Here is a 27,771-nt window from a genome sequence, read left to right on the forward strand (position 1 = left end):
GTCACAGGAACATGTGCCTGGGGCTGCTTTAGCCACCATCTACCTCTGCTTCCTTCTACCCAGTGCCTGTCTCTGCAGTATCTGAGGTCTGGACTCCTGGTGCAGAAGACTCACTGTAATCAACATCACGGTGATTTAGAAGCCCTGAGTGAATGATGAGCTAAAAGACATGAAGTCACATTGGTCTGAAGGAATTTCTTCCTTAAAACCATCCCTTACACCTTCCCAACTGATTCATTACAATCTAATTTAGGTCTCATACTAATATTGCTCCTTCCTGTGCTTTTTCCTGTGCAGGGACCTAGTTCAAATCCCTCAGAGGGTAACTTTCTGCAGCCTGATTTTCTGTACCACGTCTTTCTAAGCATAGAAGCTTACTCTGGTTCCCTCACCCACACTGCCTCTCAGAATTGCTAAAAAATAACTGATATCAGAGACTAAAATAAATGTTCAGGCGAGGAGCACAGGTATTTCAAAGCAACAACAGGATTAAGATCCTATTGGCAGTGATGATATTGGAAAAGATTTTAATATATCTGTAATAAGAGATAGAACATACAATAAAATGAGTCAAAAATAAAACAAAAACAAAGGTCCAGGCCTAAATATGTAATTTAAAATATATAATGATATATAAAGAGTAGACCACAGATGAAATACATGGTAATACAGCTGTCCTAGTCTTACAAAAATATTAGAACCCCCAAATGTAATAATATCTACCCCCAATCAAAGATATGCAGACACACAAATGAGCAAGAAAATATTCCCCATAACAAAGTGCAAAATCAGTTCATCAAAATGGATTCAGAAATGACAGATTTTATAAACAGCAGAAAAGTGAGAAGTGAACATGAAAATCACTCAGCCATGTCTGACTCTTTGTGACCCCATGGACTATATAGTCCATTGAATTCTCCAGGCCAGAATATTGGAGTGGGTAGCCTATCCCTTCTCCAGGGGATCTTTGCAACCCAGGAATTGGAATGCGGTCTCCTGTATTGCAGACAGATTCTTTACCAGCTGAGCTAAAATAGCAGAAAAGGATATTAAAAGTTGTTATAACTTTACTGCACATGTTAAAAAGGTAAGGCAGACACAAAGGATATGTCAAAAAAAAAAAAAGAAAAGAAAGGAAAAATCTGAATTTTTACAGATAAAAAATGCAAAATCCAACATAAAAAATATACTGGATAAGACCAATGCCAGATTAGACAGAGCAGAATAAAAGATTAATGAACTTGAAACCACAGAAAACTATTTGAAATTAAAAAAAATTGGAAAACCAGTGAGGTGTAGAATAACCATATAGCCAAACCTACACACAATCCTTTCTGCTTCTAAAGGATTATGGGAAGAAAAATATGTGAAGAAATGATTGCTGAAAATGTTCTAAATTAAATGAAAACTATAATCCTGTAGATCCAAGAAACTACAAAAATTAAGCAGCAAAACCATTCACAAAAATATCAAGGCATCTTTTAATAAACTCAAATTACTCACAATTTATAACAGAGAAATTATAAGCTGTTGGAGCAGTTGGAGGAAAAAAGACACATTTCATATAAAGCAACAAAGACAAGGGTGGCAGCAGATTTTTCTTCTGAAAGAATAGCATTGCAGTCAGAAGACATTGCACATGTCTTTAAATTCCTGAATGGAAGGTTCTGTCAACCAAAACTTTTTATTTTTTAGCAACATTTTCTTTGTAAACCAAGTGTGACCAAAGGCTTTTTCAGACATACAAAGTTGGATGATTTTATTATCAACAGATGCACAGTACTAGAAATGTTGAAAGACACCTTCCATGTGGAAGGAAAACAATATTAGAAGAGAGATGGATCTGTGTCTCTCATCTACTTTATTTATGCATGCTTCTGTCCTACATGCACTGCCCAACCTGCACTGTAACAAACATGGCTTGTTTTTCCAGAAAGAGACTGGGGATAAACCTTCTGAAGTTTGTCCATTGATCACAGTCAACAAGGACCTCTGCACCATCCACAGGGCACTCCTGCTGCACATCTCAGCACTGTGCTAAGAGGAGCACTTACCCACCTACCGCCCGCCTTAGTACCTGATGCCTGAAAGGGTTCTGCATGTATAAAAAGACCAAAATGTGCCTGTTAAATTACAAGCTAAATAAACCACTGAGGTCAAATGCAACTTATAATAAATATTAACTTGCTTTTCTGTGATTTCACGGCTTAAAAACATGTATATTTGGGCTCAGAAGGTTTTGAAATAAAACATTATAAAGAATGACAACTTTGAATTAGAGTTTCTGTATCATAAAAGTATTGTATTTCCAGAGCTCTTTATTCTACTGAGAAACTGAATGTACAAAAAAGATCAAATATGTCTTTTTACCTGAGTTTAAAAGCAGATAACAACAGAAAAACTGTGACTCTGGGTTTAAACTTTCAGTAATGAGAAACACTGTGTTTCCTAATAAGAACTGAGAATTAATAGGTTCTTAACCTTAATAAGTCAAAGCTGTTTGCAAAACTTAGTTCTGATGCTGACATTTCAAAACTATCCTACTTAACAGAAGTAAACATTTATTTTTTATGAAGCAATGCTATATTAAGTCAGAATGCAGCAGTATCTCTTATAACAAATATCTTCCAATGCATCAAAATTATAAAAGCAAAACTTATTTGCTGCCTTTCAAGAGAATAAACCTAGCACTGTAAGTTGGTTTCAAAGTTCTAAGATCAGGGGAATGAAGAAAGTTTATTTAATAAACATATTATAAAAGCATTTCAAGGAGTTTTCCGTCAAGAATAATATAATTGACTTGATAGCTTAGATGAATGCCTCTGAGACATTTGCCAGGAAACCTCTCCACAGTGTAAGGCTGATTGCTCTGATTCTTTGAAAGTCTGGAAATGCAAATAGAATTGCTATTTTCTTTCATGTTGCTGCTATAATTCATTAATAACTGTTAGTTGTTTAAAATACCATTTCCCCCCATAAAACAATCCCCAGAAAAGTCCTAATGCTTCTCATCTGGCATACCACAAACATTCAGGGTACAGGTTTAAGAAGCTCAGACTTCAGTGGTTGGGACCACAGATGGAACTCCTGGGCAAAGGGGGAGTACCTTCAGAGCCAAGTGGTTGGACACTACTGTGACTACAGACAGCAGGTTGCCTATTAGCACGACTTGAAGTGATAACCAGTGACAGGTGTTCAAAAGGCTCAAAAGTACCTATGAAATAATCCTACTAAAAATATACATATTTTTAGGCCATGAAATCACAGAAAAGCAAGTTAATATTTATTATAAATTGCATTTGACCTCAGTGGTTTATTTAGCTTGTAATTTAACAGGCACATTTTGGTCTTTTTATACATGCAGAACCCTTTCAGGCATCAGGTACTAAGGTGGGCGGTAGGTGGGTAAGTGCTCCTCTTAGCAGTGCTGAGATGTGCAGCAGCATATGCTAGGAAAGGCAAGGAGAATATGTGAATATTCCTTGCCAGGGTTCCAGTTCTTTGTCCTAGTAAATTATCTGAAATGTAATTAAAGGGAATCATGTATCTAGAATGAACTAGATACAGCAAATTTGAAAAACTCAGAAGTGGCCACAGGACTGGAAAAGGTAAATTCTCATTCTAATCCCAAAGAAAGGCAATGCCAAAGAATGCTCAAACTACTGCACAAATGCACTCATCTCAAATGCTAGCAAAGTAATGCTCAAAATTCTCCAAGTGAAGCTTCAACAGTAAGTGAATCAAGAACTTCCAGATGTTCAAGCTGGATTTAGAAAAGGCAGAGGAACCAGAGATCAAATTGCCAACATCTGCTCGATCATCGAAAAAACCAGAGAGTTCTGGAAAAACATCTGTTTCTGTTTTATTGACTATGCCAAAACCTTTGACTGTGTGGATCACAACAAACTGTGGAAAATTCTTAAAGAGATGGGAAAACCAGACCACCTTACCTGCCTCCTGAGAAATCTGTATGAAGGTCAAGAAGCAACAGTTAGAACTGGCCATGGAACAACAGACAGGATCCAAATTAGGAAAGGAATATGTCAAGGCTGTATATTGTCATCCTGCTTATTTAACTTATATTCAGAGTACATCATGCAAAATGGTGGGCTGGATGAACCACAAACTGCAATCAAAACTGCTGGGAGAAATATCAATAACCTCAGCTATGCAGATGACACCACCCTTATGACAGAAAGCAAAGAGGAACTAAAGCGCCTCTTGATGAAAGTGAAAGAGGAGAGTGAAAAAGCTGACTTAAAACTCAACATTCAAAAAACTAAGACCATGGCATCTGGTCCCATCACTTCATGGCAAATAGATGGGGAAACAATAGAAACAGTGAGAGACTTTATTTTCTTGGGCTCCAAAATTACCACAGATGGTGACTGTAGCCATGAAATTAAAAGACACTTGCTCCTTGGAAGAAAAGCTATGACAAGTTTGACAGCATATTAAAAAGCAAAGACAAAGAGATCTTTTCTGACAAAGGTTGTCTAGTAAAAGCTATGGTTTTCCAGTAGTCCTGTATGGATGTGAGAGTTGGACCATAAAGCCAAGCACCAAAGAATTAATGCTTTTGAACTGTGGTGTAGGAGAAAACTCTTGAGAGTACCTTGGGCTGCAAGGAGATCTAACCAGTCAATCTTGAAGGAAATCAGTCCTGAATATTCATTGGAAGGACTGATGCTGAAGCTGAAGCATCAGTACTTGGCCATTTGATATGAACAACTGACTCATTGGAAAAGACTCTGATGCTGGGAAAGACTGAAGGCAGGAGGAGAAGAGGATGACAGAGGACGAGATGCTTGGATGGCATCAACAACTTGTGGACAAGAGTTTGAGTAAGCTCTGGGAGTTGGTGATGGACAGGAAAGCCTGGCGTGCTGCAGTCCATGGGGTCGCAACGAGTCAGACATGACTGAGCAACTGAACTGAACTGAACTGAATGATTCATTTATCTTCAGGGGTGTTCCTTGTGGAAAGAAGACTCTCGAATCAGTCACAGGTAGTTCTTATCAATGATTTCTGGAAGATACAAGACCACCATCATGCTCCTGACTCCTTTCCAATTTCATACCAAAACTCCTCAGTGCAGACATGGTCTTTCTTTGCTTCCTCATTTTCCAACAATTTTCAAAATAAGCCCAATAGGTGGAGGGAAGTTAATAATAGAATACAAATTCTATTCCATCCTAACTTTCCCAATCTGTTCCTGATGTCTCTCAAAGAGAGGAATTTTGGCTCTCAGCTTCACACTACTTTTGACATCTCAGTGTTACTGTGATTATAAAAGAAGTCTCCTTAGGAGTCTGTGCCCATGAAAAGTGCTGTCTCCCAGGGTCCTCTTGACCCCAAATCTAGACCTAAATAGCACAGTATATGAAAAGTAGAACTTGTTCACTATATTAACAACTGTGTCCTCATCCATGCCTTTCCTGAAGTCCTTAGTTTCTTGCAAGAGAGGGAAATAGGTTAATGTTAGAGAAGAAATCAAAGCAATTGCTCTGGCTAACACAGGGTGGGCCACAACACCGAGGTGAATTTTCTCTCTTTTGTCCTTACTTCAGAAAATGTGGACAGAGTTGTTCATCCTCTGAGAACCCCAAATGTGGAACTGGAGACTCACCTCTAACCTCTCCCCCATGGCGGGGAGCTGGGCCTCCCCAGGCACCCTCACGTCCATCCCTCCCTCTTCACAAGAGGACAAGGCTCGGCCCCTGCTGTTGTGACTCTGAAATGCTTCTTCCCAGGACCATCTCTCCCTAGATGCCAAGGAGATGATGAACACTGAATATTCAAAATGTGAATACACAGAGGAAATTTAAAATGCTTTTTAAATGCAAGTAAAACAACGAGGATATGCTTCCAAAGTTCGCAGCTACCTGTTGCTATGTCCTTTATTACACAGGGTGGACAGCTTTCAGGTTCACACTGTAATGAGTGAAGAGGAGCCGCATGATCCCTGAGATTCCAACCCCACACAAGGAGTGACCAGACAGAAGGAATGTGAGATAATGTCAGCTTTCCTTTACTCCCCAAATGACAGGATACTGAGCTTATGACTACATGTCATTTCTCTTGAAAGCACCTCAGGATACAACACAATGACAGTAATACCCACCCAGTACAGGCAGTCTCCGTAATACCAGGAGCAGAAACAAGGAGGATAACGGGAGGGAGACCGTGTCTAGGAGCACATCTGGGAGTAGGTGTGGGAACTGCTCCTCCCAGGAATGCCATCAGAGCAGAAGATAAGGACAACAATGCATATTAAATATTGCCAACGTCTGAGCCAGGCCAACTCGACTATCTAACCAAGCATGCTTCAACCATAAATAAGCGTTTGGTCTTAGTTCCTATATGGATGAGGGAGACAGAACTGGGCACCTAACTAGGGTCACCCTTGAAGAGGGGCCACACAGTGACTACTGTACAATACTAAGTTTGAGGAGTGATTGTACTATGTGTTGATTTTGGGATACACAGTATTTTCCCTATTGTTTTGCTTAGATACACATTGCTGCTAATTTCAGAGGTGGACTTACAGTGACTCATGGAAACTAGCTAATATTATTCCAAATGCCTGGAGAGAAAGGATGGGTTATTCACCACCAAACCATCCTCACCCTGTGGAGATTTTCCTTCCTGAAGAAATGCAAGGAAACTGTTTTGAAAAGGAATGTCCCTGTGTCTATTACAGAAATCTCTTTGCATTATTTATTTCAGTTAGTTTCAAGCTTAGCTCTGTAAGATAGGGGTATATTTTTCTTCTAAGGCACTAGCTCCTGAAGGAACAGAGCATGATTTTAGTAAATGTTTGCTGAAGGAACAAATCAATGAATAAAATACATTTCCTGTTTGTTCACAGAAGCTTTTTATCCTAATTTTTATTAGTTCTGTAATGATACTCTTAGGAGTCAACTACTCTTTGAGTAGCTGCAGAATCTTGCTTTCCATTAAAACATTAATTGTTTAATTACACACAGATTTTTCCATACTGAGGCCTGATTTTGAAAATTACTTGAGAAATAACTGTTGAAACCCTAAAGTAGGTAAATAGAGAAGTTTACCAACTTCAGTCTCATTTCTATTCTATTATTTATAAAACATTTCCAATTCTTTAGTTTGCATTTATCCCAAAAAATCATTTACCATCTACATCTTAAAAAATCATTTACCATATACCATCATTTACTGGAAATCATTTACCATCCTACAAAGTAAGGACTGCATTAAAAGGTGGGATAATTAATGTATAACAAAGGCCTTTATAATTTGAAATCTCCCAGGAGTCCCCTGTCTCACAGAATCCCCTGGCAAACACACAGACTGGCAGGGATCAGAACTCAGCTCTGACTGACACTGAGCTCCAGACCGCCCTTTAGCTGGCAGCTACCTTCTCAGGATGACAAGGCTGACTCAGCCCCTCACTGGGGAGGATGTCTCTGCATCTCCATCTGTCAATCACCCATGCAGTTGGGCATTTTGCACAGATGGTGGTACCGACCCAAGATGAAAGGAGTGACGCTTTCCAAATGTGTTTCCCTAATTTGGTTTTAATGTTGTGCTATGTGTTTGCATGTTTCCTCGGGGACTGTCATATTTCCACCTTTGGATGGCATTCCCATATGCTTTCTGTTTTGTTTGCTTTGTTTTCATAATACTATTCTCCCTTTGCTTTGTGAAAGGCAAACAAAAAAATCCTCAGTAGTTTTCATGCTTTCTTGTTTACTTGCACACCAACAAGCTGTAGGAAGACCCATCAATATCATGAGAGGTCACTACAGGAGATTTTGGGTAGTGGAAGATCACAAAATGGACTAATATGGCATGTATTTGCTTGTATTTTTTTTCCATTTAAAAATTTATTTATCTGAGTATCTTTAATTTGGATTTTTAAAAAAGTTGAATTAAAAAAATTAAAGGAGCAACAGTTTTAACTGGGGGCTTACAAACAAGTTTTAAAAAAATATATAAATTTATTTATTTTAATTGGAGGTTAATTACTTTACAATATTGTATTGGTTTTGCCATACATCAACATGAATCCACCACAGGTATACACGTGTTCCCCATCCTGAACCCCCTCCCTCCTCCCTCCCCGTAAGCTGTGGTACATATACACAATGGAGTATTACAAATAAGTTTTTAATTACAAAAAGAAAAATATAAAACTGATTTTGAAACCTCAAATATTCTCTGAGTTGGCCTGAGATTATTCAGTCTTCCTTGTAAGTATTTTCTTTGGGGATGAAGATATAAAACTGTAACATTTTGTATTTTCTGTATTCTGTAGGAATGTGCATAACATACAAATTTAAGCATCTGAGTTCTAAAGCTTTCTATGTGGTCATTCAGTAATTCAGGAGATTTTTTTGAAAACAAGTATTCCCAGTGTAACTAGACTCTTAGAGGACCAAAAATAATTTATCCCCATTTTCTCATTTGTAAGGAACACAAGCTTAATAAAAAGGGCAGTTTTACAAACAGATAATTATGAACAAAATCTGGAACCAAGAGAATTTGATGTGGAGGAAATGAGCAAACTGAGATTACTGCTTTGCTGGAGATGTGGTTGGGAATAACTCAGAAGGCATATCAGTGCCATTTCTTTCCTGTACAGTCACTGTCTTTCTCTGCTTGTATAACTACAGTATGTAAGGTCGACTTTCTTTCTTGGACTTTCTCATCCATTGTAAATCTTTAGATGGAGATAAAAAACAGATGTTAATGGGTTTTCATGTGCCAGTCTGTACACACATAAAAACTCTCTTAGCCTCTCAAAAGACACCTAAGATGAATGCACAGCCCTTTTACATTATGCTTACTTAGTTGCTCAGTCATGTCCGACTATTTGTGATCTTTGGACTATAGCCTGTCAGGCTTCTCTGGCCATGGGATTTCCCAGGCAAGAATACCAGAGTGGGTTGCCATTTCCTCCTTCAGGGGATCTTCCCAAACCAGGGACTGAACTAGTGTCTCTGGTGTCTCCTGCATTGCAGGTGGATTCTTTACTCACTGAGCCATCAGGGAAGCACAGAACTAAACATCAAGCATAGAACTAAAAAATGGGAGTTTATATACATTGCGTTTCTATGTAGAAAAATCAGAAAAAGACAGGATAGAACCAGGAAAAAATAAGCCCATACATTTCTAGATTTGAAATCAAAATTTTACAAATAAATGGTCTATCCTCCATTCCCACCAAAGGCTCCTCAGGGCCCCCTCCCCATCCATCACCATGTCTTGGAGGAGGCTCCCATCTGTAACTCATACGATCTTACAGTCCTGCAGCCACATCCTCATTCAAGACCACTGGAGACCTTGAAAGCTCAGCAGCTCTGGGATAGCTTTTTTCTCCAGGCCCTCAGGTGAGGACTAAACGAGATCAGAACATCCTTCTTTCAAACCAATCTCCCTAAAACACATATATCAAACAGTGTCTCCTGCTGTAAATCCATGAACAATTCTTGCCAAAACTTCACCTTGAGAATGCTCTCCTAACCTTCCACCAGCTCTTATTTTTAGCATTTACCTTCCTCTCCCCACTCCAGGCAATAGTCACCAAAGTCAAACTACACCATTTGCATTTTAATCAACACTATCTTAATTCAGCCAATCAGGGTTAAAAATGACTATACAGTAGGCCTATGAATCCCTAGCATGAGAAATATCTGAGGTGATTCCTATGTGTATCAGAAACCCTCCAAGTTCACCTGAGCCATCTTTTAAGGTCAATTCAAATACCACCTCTCACCAGAGGTTCCTGTTGATTCCCATTTTCCCCATCAAAATCATTTGCTCCCATGTACTTTCATGAGGCCATTGCTGCACACTTGTCCAACTCAGTAGTATGTATCTATGTATCTAGTTTTCAATTCACTAGATAAAAAAATTAATACAGTAACTCCTCAATAAATGTTATTGGACCAAATGTGTTATTCATCTGCAACCATCTATGTACAAAAGCATATTTCATGATTTTTCTCATCATTTTGAGAAAAATATAATAAAACATAGGAGCTTGCTTTAACAATCTGCACCTGAAGGAAACTTATTTTATATTCCAATACTAGTGAATTCTGATTCTAATCAGATAATGAAAAGAGACATATTTGGAATTTGGAAATTTTTCTTTCAAACATTTAATAATAGGAGATGAGGACAAAATATAACGAGTATTATTTAGTAACAGAACTTCTCAGCCCATGGGCTGCTCTCCCAGATGCCCCTTCTGTGTTGCCTGGTTCATGCGGTAGAAGCAGTGATGAATATGCACTGTTTTTTTAATGAGCACAGGAGGGTCCCACAGAGAAACACCAATCTTGTACTCCAAGCGGTGGTGTGCTTTCCAGAGAACGCACTTAATACATTCCCAACTTTGGATCTTACTCTTTTCTGAAAATAGCTTTGGAAATACCATTTGCTGGAAGCATCTTCTTACATTCTCTATCTGGGAGCCTGAAAGCTGAGCTCTGTGGTAACTGCCACATTTCTTATGGGGCATTTTAGATTGTTCTTTGCATAATATTCAAATTATAAGAGAAGATTTGCACCTGGGCTCAACTATGTTCCGCAGTTCCTGGGGACAGGATCTTTGCAAGAAATCCATCTCGGCCCAGAAGACAAGGAGGAACATCCATCTATAATTTGCAGCGATGGAAAAACAGGAGAGAAATGCAGGAACAAAGACACAGCTACCTGTGACAGGAGAGCTGCCACAGCGGTAAAGGAATGCCTTGCTGTGTTATCAGGCTGGCATGCTCTAGGCAGAGTGAGCTTTGATTGGTATTAGTGTTATCATTGGACCCCTTAAGTCCTGTAGGGGAATTATTAATTGCACAGGGGATTCAACTTCAGTTTTTTTGGTTCCAGTGCTGTTTTTTTGAGGAGCTTTCCATGGGTTTCCACAGTTTTTTTGTGATCCACACAGTCAAAAGTTTCAGTGTAGTCAATGAGGCAGAAGTAGATGTTTTTCTCTTCTAAAGAGATGGGAATAACCAGACCACCTGACCTGCCTCCTGAGAAATCTGTATGCAGGTCAAGAAGCAACAGTTAGAACCAAGCAAGGAACAATGGACTGGATCCAAATTGGGAAAGGAGTATGTCAAGGCTGTATATTATCACCCTGCTTAGTTAACTTATATGCAGAGTACATCATATGAAATGCCAGGCTGGATGAAGCACAAGCGGGAATCAAGATTGCTGAGAGAAGTATCCATAACCTGAGATATGCACAAGACACCACCCTTATGACGGAAAGCAAAGAGGAACTAAGGGGTCTCTTGATGAAACTGAAAGAGGAGAGTGAAAAAGCTGACTTAAAACTCAACAAAACTCAACATTCAAAAAAACTAAGATCATGGCATCCGGTCCCATCACTTCATGGCAAACAGATGGGGAAACAATGACAGACTTTTATTTTCTTGCACTCCAAAATCACTGCAGATGGTGACTGTAGCCATAAAATTAAAAGACACTTGCTCCTTGGAAGAAAAGCTATGACAATCTTAGACAGCACATTAAAAAGCAGAGACATTACTTTGCAGACAAAGGTTTGTCTAGTAAAAGCTTTGGTTTTTCCAGTAGCCATGTATGGCTGTGAGAGTTGGACCATAAAGAAAGCTGAGCACCAAAGAATTGATGCTTTTGAACTATGGTGCTGGAGAAGACTCTTGAGAGTCCCTTGGACTTCAGGGAGATCAAACCAGTCAATCCTAAAGGAAATTAGTTCTGAATATTCAGTGGAAGGACTGATGCTAAAGCTAAAGCTCTAATACTTTGGCCACCTGATGTGAAGAACTGACTCATTGGAAAAAGACCCTGATGCTGGGAAAGAGTGAAGGCAGGAGAAGGGGCTGACAGAGGATGAGATGGTTGGACGGCATCACTGACTCGATGGACATGAATTTGAGCAAGTTCTGAGAGTTGGTGAAGGACAGGGAAGCCTGGCATGCTGCAGTCCATCGGGCTGCAAAGAGTCAGACATGACTGAGGGACTGAACTGAACTGAACTTCCATGGGTTTAGGCATCTTCTGTCCTGGTGAAGGCATTAAGACACCTCTGGGGGGATTTCAAGTTGGAATTGAAACTCACCCAACTGTCTCCCTCAGCACTCTGGATTCCCTACAACCCTGCTTCAAGACTGCACTCATCCAGATGAACTTTCAACAGCCTCATGTTGGTCTGGTCGTCATGAAGCTCTGGATGGTGTGCAGTGCTGCTCACCCCATCACTTGCATGCAGTGCAAATAAAGACAGATTTTGAGGCTCATAAAGCCTGTTGCTTAAGGTACCCAACTTGTGTTGCTTTACACACTTAGAGTCAGAGGTGGGGAACTCTTAGATTTCTAATCAAAGAGAGCAAGGGTGGCCCTGACTCCAGAGAGCTAGATTCAGAGGCCTGTGATAAGACATCAGCATTGATTGCATCTGCCAGGTTAAAATGTAACAGACATTTTATTCACATGAGGGAAAGGGTGAAAGGCAGCTTTAAACCCAGCCTCCCAGCTGAGCAATGCTTTGTTTCCAACAGGTTCAGCAGGAGTCCCAGAAGAAGTCATCATTGTATTACACAGAGAGAGGAATCCTGAACGAATCAGTGATGAGGCCTCAGGTCACTTTCTCCATCACCGTGGCTTTGGGATGAGTGGGAATATCTCCCTTACAAAGCTTACGGTATTGTGAGGGGTCAAGCACTTCGACTACAAAAAGGGGTGGCAAAAATGGCAAATTTCAAAACTACAATTTAGCATACAGTCATGGGTCATTTCAATGTACAACTGCACAGAACTTTCCCATGGATTTGAATATATATCAATATGTCTGCTCTTCAGAACAGTTTTGTAAAAGAGAAAAATGATTATAACCCCTATTTTATGGTGCACTTGAATTTCAGGTTATGAAGCTAACACAAGGATATACATCTACTGCAGTGGCAATCAGGAATTTTAATGTCTATTTCAGGTTCATATATGTAGCCATATGCTAAACTTTAAACTCATTTTCAGAAAGCATTTTAAACGCATTTTCAGAAAGCCTGCTACAACATTTAAAACCTTAATAAACTTAACTGAATAAAATTTACATATACTTACATTTTGCTGTTGTTCAGTCACTCAGTTGTGTCTGAATCTTTGTGACTCCATGGACTGCAGCACACCAGGCCTCCCTGTCCTTCACCAACTCCTGGAGTTTGCTCAAACTCATGTTCATTGAGTTGGTGATGCCATCCAACCATCTCATCCTCTGTTGCTTCCTTCTCCTCCTGCCTTCAATCTTTCCCAGCATCAGGGTCATTTCCAAAGAGTCAGCTCTTCCCATCAGGTGGCTAAGTACTCGAGCTTCAGCTTCAGCATCAGTCCTTCCAATGAATATTCAGGACTGATTTCCTTTAGGATGGACTGGTTGGATCTCCTTGCAGTCCAAGAGACTCTCAAGAGTCTTCTCCAATGCCACAGTTCGAAAGCATCAATTCTTTGGCTCTCAGCTTTCTTTATAGTCTAACTCTCACATCCATACACGACTACTAGAAAAATCGTAGCTTTGACTAAATGGACCTTTGTCAGCAAAGTGATGCCTCAGCTTCTTACTATGTTGTTTAGGTTTGTCATATATACATATAGAATTTTAAGAAACTATGCAAAGCAGGCTCAATTTGACAATCACATGTTAATATATTTTACTGGACATTCAGCCTCAAATTAAAGTCTAAATTAATATGCTACTGCTTACATTGTTTTCTTCTGTCATTTCTCTGAGGATTTATACAATCTATTCCTTTGGATTCTACTAAAATATACAACATGAAGCAATGTGTTCATGTATGCAGCATCCTACTGACAATTTCATTTTACTTTTACTTGGTTGGTCTTAGATATGAAGAGTCTCCTTTGGCACATAGTTTACCATGAAACACATGCTGAAGCCTGCAGCTCTTCCAGTGCTGAATGGCTTCTGCTAAGTCCCCACAGCGCCCTCCTCTATTTTTTAAGAAAATTTTTAAAATATAAATTTATTTATTTTAATTGCTAATTACAATATTGTTTTGGTTTTGCCATACATCAACATGAATCCACCACGGGTGTACATGTGTTCCCCATCCTGAACCCCTGTCCCACCTCCCTCCCCATCCCATCCCTCTGGGTCATCACAGTGGGCCAGCCCCGAGCATCCTGTATCATGCATCGAACCTGGACTGGAGATTCGTTTCACATATGATAATATACATGTTTCAATGCCATTCTCCCAAATCATCCCACCCTTGCCCTCTCCCACAGAGTCCAAAAGACTGTTCTATACATCTGTGTCTCTTTTGCTGTCTTGCAATATCTGAAAATCAATCAATGTAATAGACCACATTAACAAATTGAAAAATAAAAACCATATGATTATTTCAATAGATGCAGAGGAAGCCTTCGACAAAATTCAACATCCATTTATGATAAAACCCTCCAGAAAGCAGGAATAGAAGGAACACACCTCAACATAATAAAAGCTATATACGACAAACCCACAGCAAACATTATTCTCAAAGGTGAAAAATTGAAAGCATTTCCCCTAAAGTCAGGAACAAGACAAGGGTGGCCACTCTCACCACTACTATTTAACATAATTTTGGAAGTTCTGGCCATAGCAATCAGAGCAGAAAAAGAAATAAAAGGAATTCAAATTGGAAAAGAAGAAGTAAAACTCTCACTGTCTGCAGATGACATGATCCTCTACATAGAAAACCCTAAAGACTCCACCAGAAAATTACTAGAGCTAATTAATGAATATAGTAAAGTTGCAGGATATAAAATTAACACACAGAAATCCTTTGCATTCTTATACACTAATAATGAGAAAATAGAAAGAGAAATTAAGGAAACAATTACATTCACCATTGCAATGAAAAGAATAAATAGAAATATATCTACCTAAAGAAACAAAAGACCTATATATAGAAAACTATAAAACACTGGTGAAAGAAATCAAAGATGGAGAAACATACCATGTTTATGGATTGGAAGAATCAATATAGTGAAAATGAGTATATTACTCAAAGCAATCTATAGATTCAATGCAATTCCTATCAAACTACCAATGGTATTTTTCATAGACATAGAACAAATAATTTCACAATTTGTATGGAAATACAAAAAACCTCGAATAGCCAAAGCAATCTTGAGAAAGAAGAATGGAACTGGAGGAATCAACCTGCCTGACTTCAGGATAAATCCACACACCTATGGACACCTTATCTTTGACAAAGGAGGCAAGAATATACAATGGAGAAAAGACAATCTCTTTAACAAGTGGTGCTGGGAAAACTGGTCAACCACTTGTAAAAGAATGAAACTAGAACATTTTCTAACACCATACACTAAAATAAACTGAACATGGATTAAAGATCTAAACGTAAGACTAGAAACTATAAAACTCCTAGAGGAGAACATAGGCAAAATACTCTCCGACATAAATCACAGCAGGATCCCCTATGACCCACCTCCTCTATTTTCACTCCATGGCGGCCACTGGCTGGTGTCTTACTCGTGCTGCCCTTTGTCACTGCTCAGACCTGCTGCCCGTGAAACTGTGCACAGTTTGCACTCAGTGCTAGATTTAGACTGCTTTTAAATAACTGCAGATGCCTTTCATATACTCAGTTTTCAGGAAGTTTTACTTTTAATCCCACATATTTCTATTTTCAATTATTAATAATTTGCTAATTACCAAGTCTGGATGGTGCTAGAAGCTTGATTTGACATTTTGCAAGCTATTTTTTAAAAGGTGTTGGAAATTTGATTAGGATATCTGCAGCTTTCCCAGAAATCAGAAAATATATTGTGATATTTTGGTATTATATTGTGGTTGTTTAGTTGCTAAGTCATGTCTGACTCTTATGACCCCAAGGACTGTGGCCCACCAGGCTCCTCTCTCCGTGGGATTTCCCAAGCAGGAATACTGGAGTGGGTTGCCATTTCCTCCTCCAAGGGATCTTCCCAACCCAGGGATCAAACCTGCATCTCCAGCGTCTCCTATATTGCAAGCAGATCCTTCACCACTGGGTCACCAGGAAAATGCCATATATAAATATATAAATATATATATATATATATATATATACACACATACACACACACACACACACACACACACACACACACACATACATACATACATATATTGGAGAAGGAAATGGCAACCTACTCCAGTGTTTTTGCCTGGAGAAGCCCATGAACAGGGCAGCCTGGCGGGCTACTGTTCATGGGGTCACAAAGAGTCAGACAACTGAGCAACTAAGCACATACATATATTTAACACAAGGAAATCCATCATATATTTAAAGAATTAACTCCAGAACTATTCCAAATAACCGAAGAAGAGAACACTTCCAAACTCATTTTATGAAGCTAGCCTTGCTCTCATTCTAAAGCCAGACAGAGACATCGTGAGAAAAGAAAACTACAGGCCGTATCCTCAGTGAACACAGATGCAAACTTCTCAATACAACACTAGCAAACCAAATTCAAGAGCATGTTAAAAGGATCCTACACCATGACCCAATGATTTCACTCCTGAAATGCAAGGATGATTGAACATATGATAATCAATCAATACGATGAATTACATTAGCAGAATGGAAGCTGAAAGTCATATGTTTATCTCCATTGATGCAGAAGCATTTGACAGAATTCAACACCATTTTACGACAAAAACTTTCAAGAAACTAGGAATAGAGGGTAATCACCTCAACATAAGAAAGATCATACATGAAAAGCATACAGCTGATATCATATTCTACAATGAAACACTGCAGGGTTTTCCTGTAAGACCAAGAAAAAGGCATCTGAGAAAACATGCTCCTTGCCTATCAAAATGGAGCAGGCCATGGGAAAGACTGTTTAAAATGCAACTCTTCAGAGATAACCCACCTTTGTTTTGGCCATCATTACAAACTAATGGCAAGACCTGAAAGCCCTACCAAGACTCTGGGATGTTTTTTTTAATTCACCAGAGCAATAAAACCTTTATGGCTCCTATGTTAAAGGCTGCGAGTCTGAACAGAGACATTTTAGTGATGGCTGGATCTGACACTTGGCATCAGTATCACAATACAAATTTTATAAGAAAATGACAGATTGAAAGTCTAAGCCATAAACACACAGCCAGTTTCCAAACTAAGATAAAAGCAAAAAGAAAGAAAAATTGTTTAAATTAATTTCCCTGGCTACCAAAAATGAAGTCCCAACCTTGTTAAAACTAAGTATAGAATGGAAGCAATGCTGTGGACAATAACTGTGTATTTTTATTTGAAAGATTAATGTCAAGGTCCCAAGGAGATCATTACATTTTAGAACTGACATAAAACTTCACTCACCTATTGGTATTACTGTACTATGTTCTGTGAAAAGAACATTATTCAGAGACCTTGATCTCTTGTGTTTACTAACATCTCATTCTGAGTCCTCTGTTTTTTTCAAACTTCAACTCCAAGATTATGCTCTTCAGCTCCTCCCCAACTCATCCTGCAGTACAGTCTTCTCTGCACTTGTTAGCATGCCTTCCTCATGATTCTGAAATCTGGAGCCTACTTATTTCATGCTTGCCAGCGTTTCTCATCTTCCTTATTCTTAAAGAAACCTCGCTCATTAAACACTCCATCCTCTAGACTCTTCCATAAACCTCCTTAGTTCCAAATCACTTCTGCTCTCAGTATTTGCTGAGGCCTCTGAAGGGATCCCTAAGAGCTGGACTGTTCTCCATGAACTCTTTACAGAACAAGCTGTAAAATAAATCATGCCACCAGGGAAGCCGCATGTAAATACAGAAGTGCCAAAATCAACATCATCACTCACTGTGGCCTAGTTACTTATGTTAGAAAGATGTCCATGCTGATACTGAATTTCGAGTTTGCAAGTTTATCACTATTTCCAGTGTGCAGGACCAGGGCGAGCTTTCTCCAGAAGCCGAGGACCTCCCTACAATGTACACTTTGGGGTTGCTGATGACGAGAGCATGAGCTTTCTCTGGACAACACAGTTCCCAATGGAGGAAGAATGAAGCCAAGCTGTACCTGCTCAATGATTCTTACCAAAAGCATCCATCAGCTAACCCACTCCCCTTTCCAGGGCATGGAGTTAATAAAGGGCAGAGAGATGCCAGTGCATACCTTAAGAACACACATACTGTTCTTTTATGTTGGTGTGCAAATGACTTACCCCAAACCCTGACACACACTGTTTCAGCACTCAGACTGTGGTTGCTGTTAAGTGTTAGTAGAATGAGGGGGAAATGTCTAAACTAAATCAGGAGTATGGCCCTATGGAAAGCTAATATTCTACTCTCATTGACCCTTGACCCATATTCCAAATCCATATCTATGTTTATGATGATAATTTATTTTCTTGAAATGTTTCTTTTCACATTTCAATACAGATTAGGTGAAGATCTTAAACTGAGTTTAGAAGTGTCTCTTTTCCATTTTTTGGAGGGTTTTGTATAGGATTGGTGGCATTATTACTGTGTTGTTGTTTATTTGCTAAGTTGTATCTGACACTTGCAACCCCATGGACTGTAGCCTGCCAGGCTCCTCTGTCCACAGAATTCTCTAGGCAAGAACACTGGGTTGGATAATCATTCCCTTCTCCAGGGAATCTTCTCCACTCAGGGACAGAACCTGGGGCTCCAGCATTGCAGACAGATTCTTTACCACTGAGCCACCAGGGAAGCCCAGTTATTTCTAACATGTCACTAATATAAAAGTGCTATCTTGTTGCACATGTTTTTTCAGACTTGAGGAATATTACCTAGAGGATAAACTGTTAAAACAGAATGCCAGGTTATAATGCAGACAATTTTACTAGACATTGCCAAAATGCTTTTTTTTTTTTAAATTTATTCTTTTTATTGTGTCACTTAATACACAGCTGGCCTCTATTTACAGATACATGCCATTAAAAATATTAATATTGTTACATTATCAATTAAAAAATCTAAAAAGTTACAAATATAACCCACTTGTTTGCTGTGTAACTAGGAACATCATTAGGGAAGGTTTTTTTGAGAAAGTGACATCCAAAGCAAGACCTAAAGGATAAGGAAAAGCTAGCCATAGGAAAAGTTGAGGAATGAGTATTTTAGTGGGAACAACATACAGTTAGTTGTGTGTTGGTTTGTGTAACATCTAAAGAAGGCCAGTGTGGTGAATGGTGACAGAAGACATGAACAGAACAAAATGAGACTGGAGAGAAATTAAAACCAGATTATAACAGCCTTTAGAGAGAAGTCTGAATTTTATTCTGGGCATAATAGGAAATCACAGAAGGATTTTAAGCAGAAAAGACACCATCTGAAGTATACTTTTTGTTTTGTTTTCTTTTGATGTTTTATTTTTAATTGACATTTTCATTGAGATCATTGTGGATTTACTTGCAGTTTTAAGAAATAATACAGAGAGAGCCAAAATGCTTTCTAATATATACTATCAATTTATACTTCCATTAAGACTGTAGAAGACAGACTATCCCACCACAACTCTCCAGTAAGGATATTATCTTTCATATTTTAAGAAATCAATATTCTAGTTGTGATATTTTATTGTCATTTAAATGATCAATTCTGTACGTTTTAATTAGCCAGTGCCCACTTTAGCAATTTAGACAGTGTTTCTGCTGAAGTTCTACATGCAATTTGGTAATAGGATTCCACAGGCAGAAGCAACCTTCTATTTATTTCCAAAATATGTACATACAACATTTGACCTGTAGAAAATATATTCAATGTTGACTGGTAGAATTGATATAAATGGGGCATAAATACTTATTTAATGTTCCTTCTAATGTCCCTAGAATTAACTATATTCTTTGAAAGCATAAACTATGGGACTTTTCCCACTGTTTGTTCCCAGAAGAAATTCTTCTGTTCTATCGAAACTCTTTTCCTACCTAGATCTATAATCCTTCCAATTTAGACCCTAGCATTCTCAGCCACTTTTGCACTTACAAGTAGGTCACTGGCTTCACCTACACAAAGATGAGTCAAGAGTTAAGTATTACCTAGCACAATTTTCACTCTCATGCCAAGAGAAAGATGTCCTAAAGCATAAAATCTAGAGTGGCTCCAGTAGTCCCTGGTTGTATTTTCTCCTGGGCCATCCTCACATTATAGGATATATCTGTTCCTATGGTTTTTTGCCTGCCTAACATATTTTTATTTTTTTCAAAATGCTGTTAGACACAGAAAAAAATATCTTTAATACACTGATTCTCTTATATGCAAAAGTATATACAAAATTATACAAAAAATTATATACAAAAGTACGGCTACTGTGCTGACCACTTGAAATAAGTGCTACCACACATATTGTCACTGTACAAGGTTCTCAGTTCCCAGGGCCCGGGTCACCCAGTTCAAAGACTGGGCTATATTCTGGGGACACCGAGGATGTAAACATGACTGGTGGTGGAACCAGCCTGGTCAGGAACTGACTTCATTTATATATAAGACTCCTCAAAGCATACACGTTTTCAGAATTCTTTTTCATTTGCACAATACATCATTTGTGAAGTTTGGCTTTATAAACCCTAAAAACAATAATAAATCTTTGTAGAAATCAATACATCTATATTGCTCACAAATATTTTTACGAACTCTATTTCCTCTATTTCTAGGGCTTCAGTTTTGTGTAGAAATATTAGGGTCAGAGGGCACTGACTATTCTAAGTGCACCAGATGGTCCCTTCCTGGTATCCAAATATTGCCATGAACATCACAAATTCTGAGGAGACTAGCAACAGTAAAGCCCACACACTTAGAGAAGAGCAGAGCTGAACTGAGTCTTGTAGGACTTTGGACTGTTTGAGACATAACATACAAAACTGAAGAAAAGTTAACATGCAAAAATGAGATAATATTTTTCAAATATTTGAAGTATAGATATATCTGGTAGGGATGTCATGCATTCCTAACCACTGGGTCAGAGCCAGAACAAGTGTGTATACTGAGAGATGGTCTGAGCTTTGTTCGGAAGACTTTGACAGCAGGGTTCTCAAAGGTGGACCTGCTCGCTTCAAAAGGTTCAACATTTCACATCTGCACATTTCAAGCTGGACAGCCAGTAGGAAGCCTTGTGGTTGAGAGGTCTGAGTATCAGATAGGGTGGATTCAATGAATGGCTTTACACACAAGTTAGGCTTTGTAAGGGAAGGGTAGGTAGTAAAATGGGTGGAGGAACAGATCTGTGATCTGATTAATTTCATACGTCAATGTGACTGTTCAGGGGCCCTTATCAAACACAACTTCAAGGTGCATCTGAGAGTGTTGCCAGATGAGTTTCACTCCATTTTAGTAGAGTGCTGAGGTGCTGCAGCACAGTTCCAGCCGCCTGTAACCACACCCTGACGGCCACCACGTCTTCTTCCTGAGACAACACATCTTTGGTTCTCCTCCAGGTCAAAACACACTGCATAGACTATCTCTGGTCTCTGTGCTCTTTGCTCCATGTTCTCTTCTTGGTGCACCCAGATCTGGCTTTGCTTCTCACCATCCTGGTTTTCAACAGGAATAGTATTTCAAAACCAGACAGCTGAGTTTTATGATAGAAAACTCTTAGAAAACAAGGCCAACTAAGGAGTGTGAGGAAAATTGATGAAATTTGAAAACCACCATTTTATATCATTTTATAGTTCAGAGAAGAAGTTGCCTGTGAATAGTAAAGCTAGTCCATGAAAAGATAAGAGAGAAATGAAGATTCAAGCAATGTTGGATTATCCCATAACACTGCAGGTTCAAACCACATTTACATGGGCAAATGGATGTTCTGAAACTAGCAGAGTTAGAACTGCACAGAAGAGAGAAGCAGAGGAGTGCCAGGTCTCAGCTCATGAGTGATGAAACATAAATACAATTCCTTAGAAAGAGCATGTCAAGAAAGCAAAAAATACAATGAAGAACTTTGAAAAGTGGCATGTGAGATCATCAGGTAACACAGAAAGTAAAGGTCCCATTAGAGCAAAAGAAGAAAAAAATTAACTTTGAGTCTCATAATTTTAAGGCATAACAGAGTGTTCACTGGAGAAGGAAATGGCAATCCACTCCAGTATTCTTGCCTGGAGAATCCCAGGGACAGAGGAGCCTGGTGGACTGCTGTCCATGGGGTTGCACAGAGTCAGACACGACTGAAATGACTTAGCATACATGCATGCATTGGAGAAGGGAATGGCAACCCACTCCAGTATTCTTGCCCGGAGAATCCCAGGGATGGAGGAGCCTGGTGGGCTACTGTCTGTGGGATCACACAGAGTCGGACATGACTGAAGTGACTTAGCAGCAGCAGTAGCAGAGTATTCATTATTTGCTTATCAAAATATATGGTTAACATTGTGGCTATTATGTAATGACACTATACTTGGGCTAAAACAATATATATACACCAGTATTACCAGATTAAATCCATTCTTTTCAACTCGCAGAAAGCAGCATTCTGAAAAATCATTAACTGTATAATGTAATCCAACATCTGGACAAAATTCTTTCATAAATAGAAAAAAAATATAAATTAAGGCTGCAACAAAGTAATTTCCTGGGTGATTCTTTTGCTAGCAGAGCAGGGAAAGCAGTGTTCCCATGCTGAATTAATTATGTTTGATTGCAGCAGTTGAAGAAGTGTGTTTAAAGTGGCCTTTTAAAGACTATTATCCTTCAGTGAGAACAGTTGTTTGGCAAGTTAATGACATTGAAAGTATCATCAGTCAATAAAAAACTAAGACAAATAATTTCAAGTGAACTTTCTTGGGCCTTTAGGAGTAAATGGATGTTAGCAATACTGCTTAGTTGTTTATTCCAAGAGTCAGTCAGTGCCAAGGCTGAAATGTCTGAAAAAACAGTACCTATGTTTTTCTTCTATAGAGTCTGTTCTATAACCACAATTGACAATATTTTCAAAGAAGCTGAGGAAACAGTAATTCAGTACAATGCAAAGGTGAATCTGTATGTTACAAAGCATGGTGGTGAAAATACATATAGAGCACAAAAAGTCTTTGAAAAATATATAAGATGTCTTTGAAAATAAAATGTGCCAGATATCTGTGGTTATTCATTTTATGAGTCATCACTAGGTATTTTGCAAAAAAAACACTTAATTGATTATGCATTATTGAACCAGTTGTGTCAAGGATACCTGTGAATTACTGTTAGAAACTGAACATTGACTTGTCCAGTACAAAGCAATAAATGGAATGACTAGGTAAAACCAGACCAGTTAAAGAACTAGTCAAGGACTAAATATATTTAAATAAAAATATGACTGAAGAAGGAGGATCCCCTGGAGAAGGGAATGGAAACCCACTCCAGTATTCTTGCATGGAGAATTCCATGGAGAGAGATCTGGTAGGTACAGTCCATGGGGTCACAGAGAGTTGGACACAACTGAGTGAGAAACATTTTCACTTCTTCATGAGTAAAGAAAAGTGCATTGAGGATAGAACAAAAGGTATAATAATCTTAAGTGTTCTTACAACTTAGAAATAACACAATGGTAAATGAAAAGAACTGTCAAGAGAAAGTTAGGAAAAAGAGTTTTTTGGGGGGATTATAATAGGTGGAAGTCAAAAATTAATACATTATAAAACTAAGAAAGGAAAAATGAAATGAAGGACATTAAAAACATATAAAGGTCCAGATGAAAACAAAATATAAATATCCCTGGAATTTTGGGTTATATAAAGAATCTACCCAAGTCAATGCGGTTTTAAACATCTACTTTATTTAGTCAAAGTGGCTTGAGGCCCAGACGCACTGCCAGGGAGGGAAGGAAGGCTTCGATGGTGGCCGAGTGGTCTCTGTACACGGAGAGGGGTAGAACCACGTAGAAGCTGCATCTGGAGACCTCCTCACACTCAAGGCAGCAAAATAAACCCAAATGAGGAAGCAAAGACATGGACCACACAGAGACACAGACAGACAAAACCCCATATAACACAACAGACACAGTGAATAAACATAAGACAAGGCACAGTTAGCCTGCATCTAATGATACAGAAACACCCAAGCCACCTGTGACACAGTCCATAGGGTAACTGGGATCAAGATTGCAGGGAGAAATATCAATAACCTCAGATATGCAGATGACACCACCCTTATGGCAGAAAGTGAAGAGGAGCTAAAAAGCCTCTTGATGAAAGTGAAAGAGGAGAGTGAAAAAGTTGGCTTAAAGCTCAACATTCAGAAAACAAAGATCATGGCATCTGGTCCCATCACTTCATGGGAAATAGATGGGGAAACAGTATAAACAGTGTCAGACTTTATTTTGGGGGGCTCCAAAATCATTGCAGATGGTGACTGCAGCCATGAAATTAAAAGACACTTACTCCTTGAAAGAAAAGTTATGACCAACCTAGATGTTATGACCAATCTAGATAGTATATTCAAAAGCAGAGACATTATTTTGCCAACTAAGGTCCGTCTAGTCAAGGCTATGGTTTTTCCTGTGGTCATGTATGGATGTGAGAGTTGGACTGTGAAGAAGGTTGAGTGCCGAAGAATTGATGCTTTTGAACTATGGTGTTGGAGAAGACTCTTGAGAGTCCCTTGGACTGCAAGGAGATCCAACCAGTCCATTCTGAAGGAGATCAGCCCTGGGATTTCTTTGGAAGGAATGATACTAAAGCTGAAGCTCCAGTACTTTGGCCACCTCATGCGAAGAGTTGACTTATTGGAAAAGACTCTGATGCTGGGAGGGATTGGGGGCAGGAGGAGAAGGGGACGCCAGAGGATGAGATGGCTTGATGGCATCACGGACTCGATGGACGTGAGTCTGAGTGGACTCCGGGAGATGGTGATGGACAGGGAGGCCTGGCGTGCTGGGATTCATGGGGTGGCAAAGAGTTGGACACAACTGAGCAACTGAACTGAACTGAACTGAAGCATTATTACCTATAAATGAAATGAAAAGCTAGGAAAATACCACGGACGTGCTCAGACGAGGTAGTCTTAAGTCACATTCGAGCTATGGGTCTGCTATCAGTCCTAGTGGAATAGCTGGAATAAAAGCTATTCTCTTGCTCTAAACAGCTGGAAAACCCATTAAAATACATGAAAATCAGTCTCCATACACTGGAAAACAACTCTAACAGGGCTGTGACTCTTAAGAGAGGTGACAGTGTGATGATTCCTACCGTTACCCTGTTTTTCTTGGAGGAACTTTCATTCCCACTACAATGAGTGATCAGATTTGAAGATACCAGCGGTGGTGAGACTGTAGCTCACCTGGGAACTCACACATTGCTGGTGGGGATGTAAAATGATGCAGGTCATTTGAGAAATACTGCGTCAGCCTTTTAAGAAAATACTGAAAGTATACCTTTTAAGCAATCCAGCCCTTACACTGCTAGGTAACATACGGAATTTCTTAGAATTACATACACTGTTTAAAGTTCAATCTTTCACAAAACTACAGCTGAACACCTTTAAGTTGGCGTTTTATAAGATCAGTTTTTAAATGAGCCCACTGCTTCTCGTTGGGCTGTTATAAAATGTTTACCTGGTTCCCCACTGCCGAAAACAAGTAGAAGCCTCAACAAAATGCCAGAAACAACCATATCAATTTCCTGAATATTTACCAAATGCAGAAGACAATGAATTGGGCAGCTTTAGTTCATTTTTATAAAAAAAGAAATGACAATTCTGGGCAACTTTGTCATTTGTGAGTCTGAAGCTTTCCCACCAGCTGTCACCCCGTTCGCTGATTGTCTGGATGGGGCAGCCTGTGGCTTCATGGCCAGAGGAAACTCCGTGAGGCAGGACAGAGGTCATTCACACACCACGGCCTTGTTGGCTAAACTGGCGTTTTTAGTTTAGAGCACAGGTTGCTCACCCCAAGCTGGCAGGCTGCATTCAAGCGAGAGGCCGTCAGCCAGAGACTTAACAGGAAGATCCCGGAAGGAGGAGGACTGCAGAAGGACTGAGACGTGCTGTCCACACCTCTTCCTGCCTGCTTCCTGCGACGTCCGCGAGAGACAGATCCAACACAGGAGGTAAACGAATGCCACCGAGCACTGGGTGTACATCTGAGCGCATTTCTCAACCCACAGACAAGTCAGCTTCCAGAAGGTAGAAGCTTTATAGAATAGATGTCTGATTACAACTCTGTTGAAACCACTGGAACTGGTCACTGAATTATGAATAGATAGATGGGACCATAACAGAAATAAAGAAGTAAACAGACAGATGATAAAATAAGCAGACACAGCCACAGCTGCACATCAGGAGAGACGCTAATTTTGCAGCTGAAGTTCAGGCCAGTTACTAAAAATAATTCAACAGTCCTGAGGGGGAACAAACCTTGAGTCCTTGCTGTACTTTATCTTGAATGTCAGTTTTTAACCAAAATTATCAGATACAGGGTTAGGGTTAGGGTTAGGGTTAGGGACAATATACTAACAATGATTCAACAAACAAGAAATATCAAGGGAGAAATGGTAAGCATAAGAAAGAGCCAATAGGAAATTTTAGTGTTGAAAGTGCAAGTAAAATGAAAATAATTACTGGATGGTCTTAATGTCAGATGTTTAGATGGCATAAGATAAACAATGAACTTGAAAATAGATAGCAGAAGTAATCTAATAAAAAAAGAGGCAAACAAATATTGAGGGGGAAAAAAATCATGCCTCAGAGATGAGGGCCAAGCTCTCCAACACAAGTGAAAAGGAGTTTTAGAAAAGGAGGGTAGGAAGAAACAGAGAAGTATTTTGTAGAAATAATGGCCAAATATTCTCATATTAAATTTAAAAATTATGAAAAGATCAAAGAAGTTTAACAAACTGCAAGTGGGATATAAAATCAACATACCCAGGCAGTGTCGAGAACTGTGACATTTCAAAGATTTTGTCCTAATTGCAGGGTACAGAGCTAGCTGATGTGGTATCATAGAAACATGGTTTCTCCTCCCTCGAGTCCTTGGGGGCCAGTGAGGCCCAGGCTGGTGCGGCACAGTGGGCGTGTATTACACTTAGGAAACCCCGACCTGCAGGCAAATGTGCCCAGCATCTTAAGAGACATGTCTGCATCACTGTCTTCCACAGCATAAAAGCCTGCCTTCTGCTCTGGAAGGAGACAGCAGGTCTGTCTTCCAAGGACATTCTCTACAGAAATGTCCTTAGAAAGAGTACAGAACAAAAGGCAATTGGTGCTTCTGCTCAGGAGATGTGCAGAGATGCAAGACACCCACAGAACACCACTTTCTGGCAAACGTTTCACAGGCAAATCCTAAATAACCTAGCTGTACTTTCCTGTCTATTTTCATTGGGTTAGCTGTCTGCTCCACAACAGGGAAGATTATGTGACAAGGGTTATACAGATTCCAGCTCCTTTCCATGAATAAGTACTCTTCAAAGAACAGGAAGCATTTCTGGGTCTCACTGCAGACCCACTTCATTAGAGGCTTTAAAGGGAAACCCTTGAGGCACTATTTAATTAATGAGGTGATTCCTAAACACAGGAAAGTTTCTAAAACTGTCCACAGAATCTAACAGAAGCTCTTAAAACTCAACCTGTGAAGCCCTTTGTGATCCATTCCACCTTACCTGCTTCTCAGCCTTCTCATCCCCACACCATGCAACCCCACTGTATCAGAATGCATGCAGCCACCAACAGTCCCCAAGGACTTACATGCCTGTGCCCTTGACGGAACACGAAAGTTAAGGCCCAGCTTTGAAATGATGAGATGGATTCTAAAGTGCTCATGAGTGGACCCTACCTATGGGTATTCTGGATGAGACGGTTGGATT

Source organism: Ovis canadensis, chromosome 26 (genome assembly GCF_042477335.2).
Source record: "Ovis canadensis isolate MfBH-ARS-UI-01 breed Bighorn chromosome 26, ARS-UI_OviCan_v2, whole genome shotgun sequence".
In the NCBI taxonomy this organism is placed as follows: domain Eukaryota; kingdom Metazoa; phylum Chordata; class Mammalia; order Artiodactyla; family Bovidae; genus Ovis; species Ovis canadensis.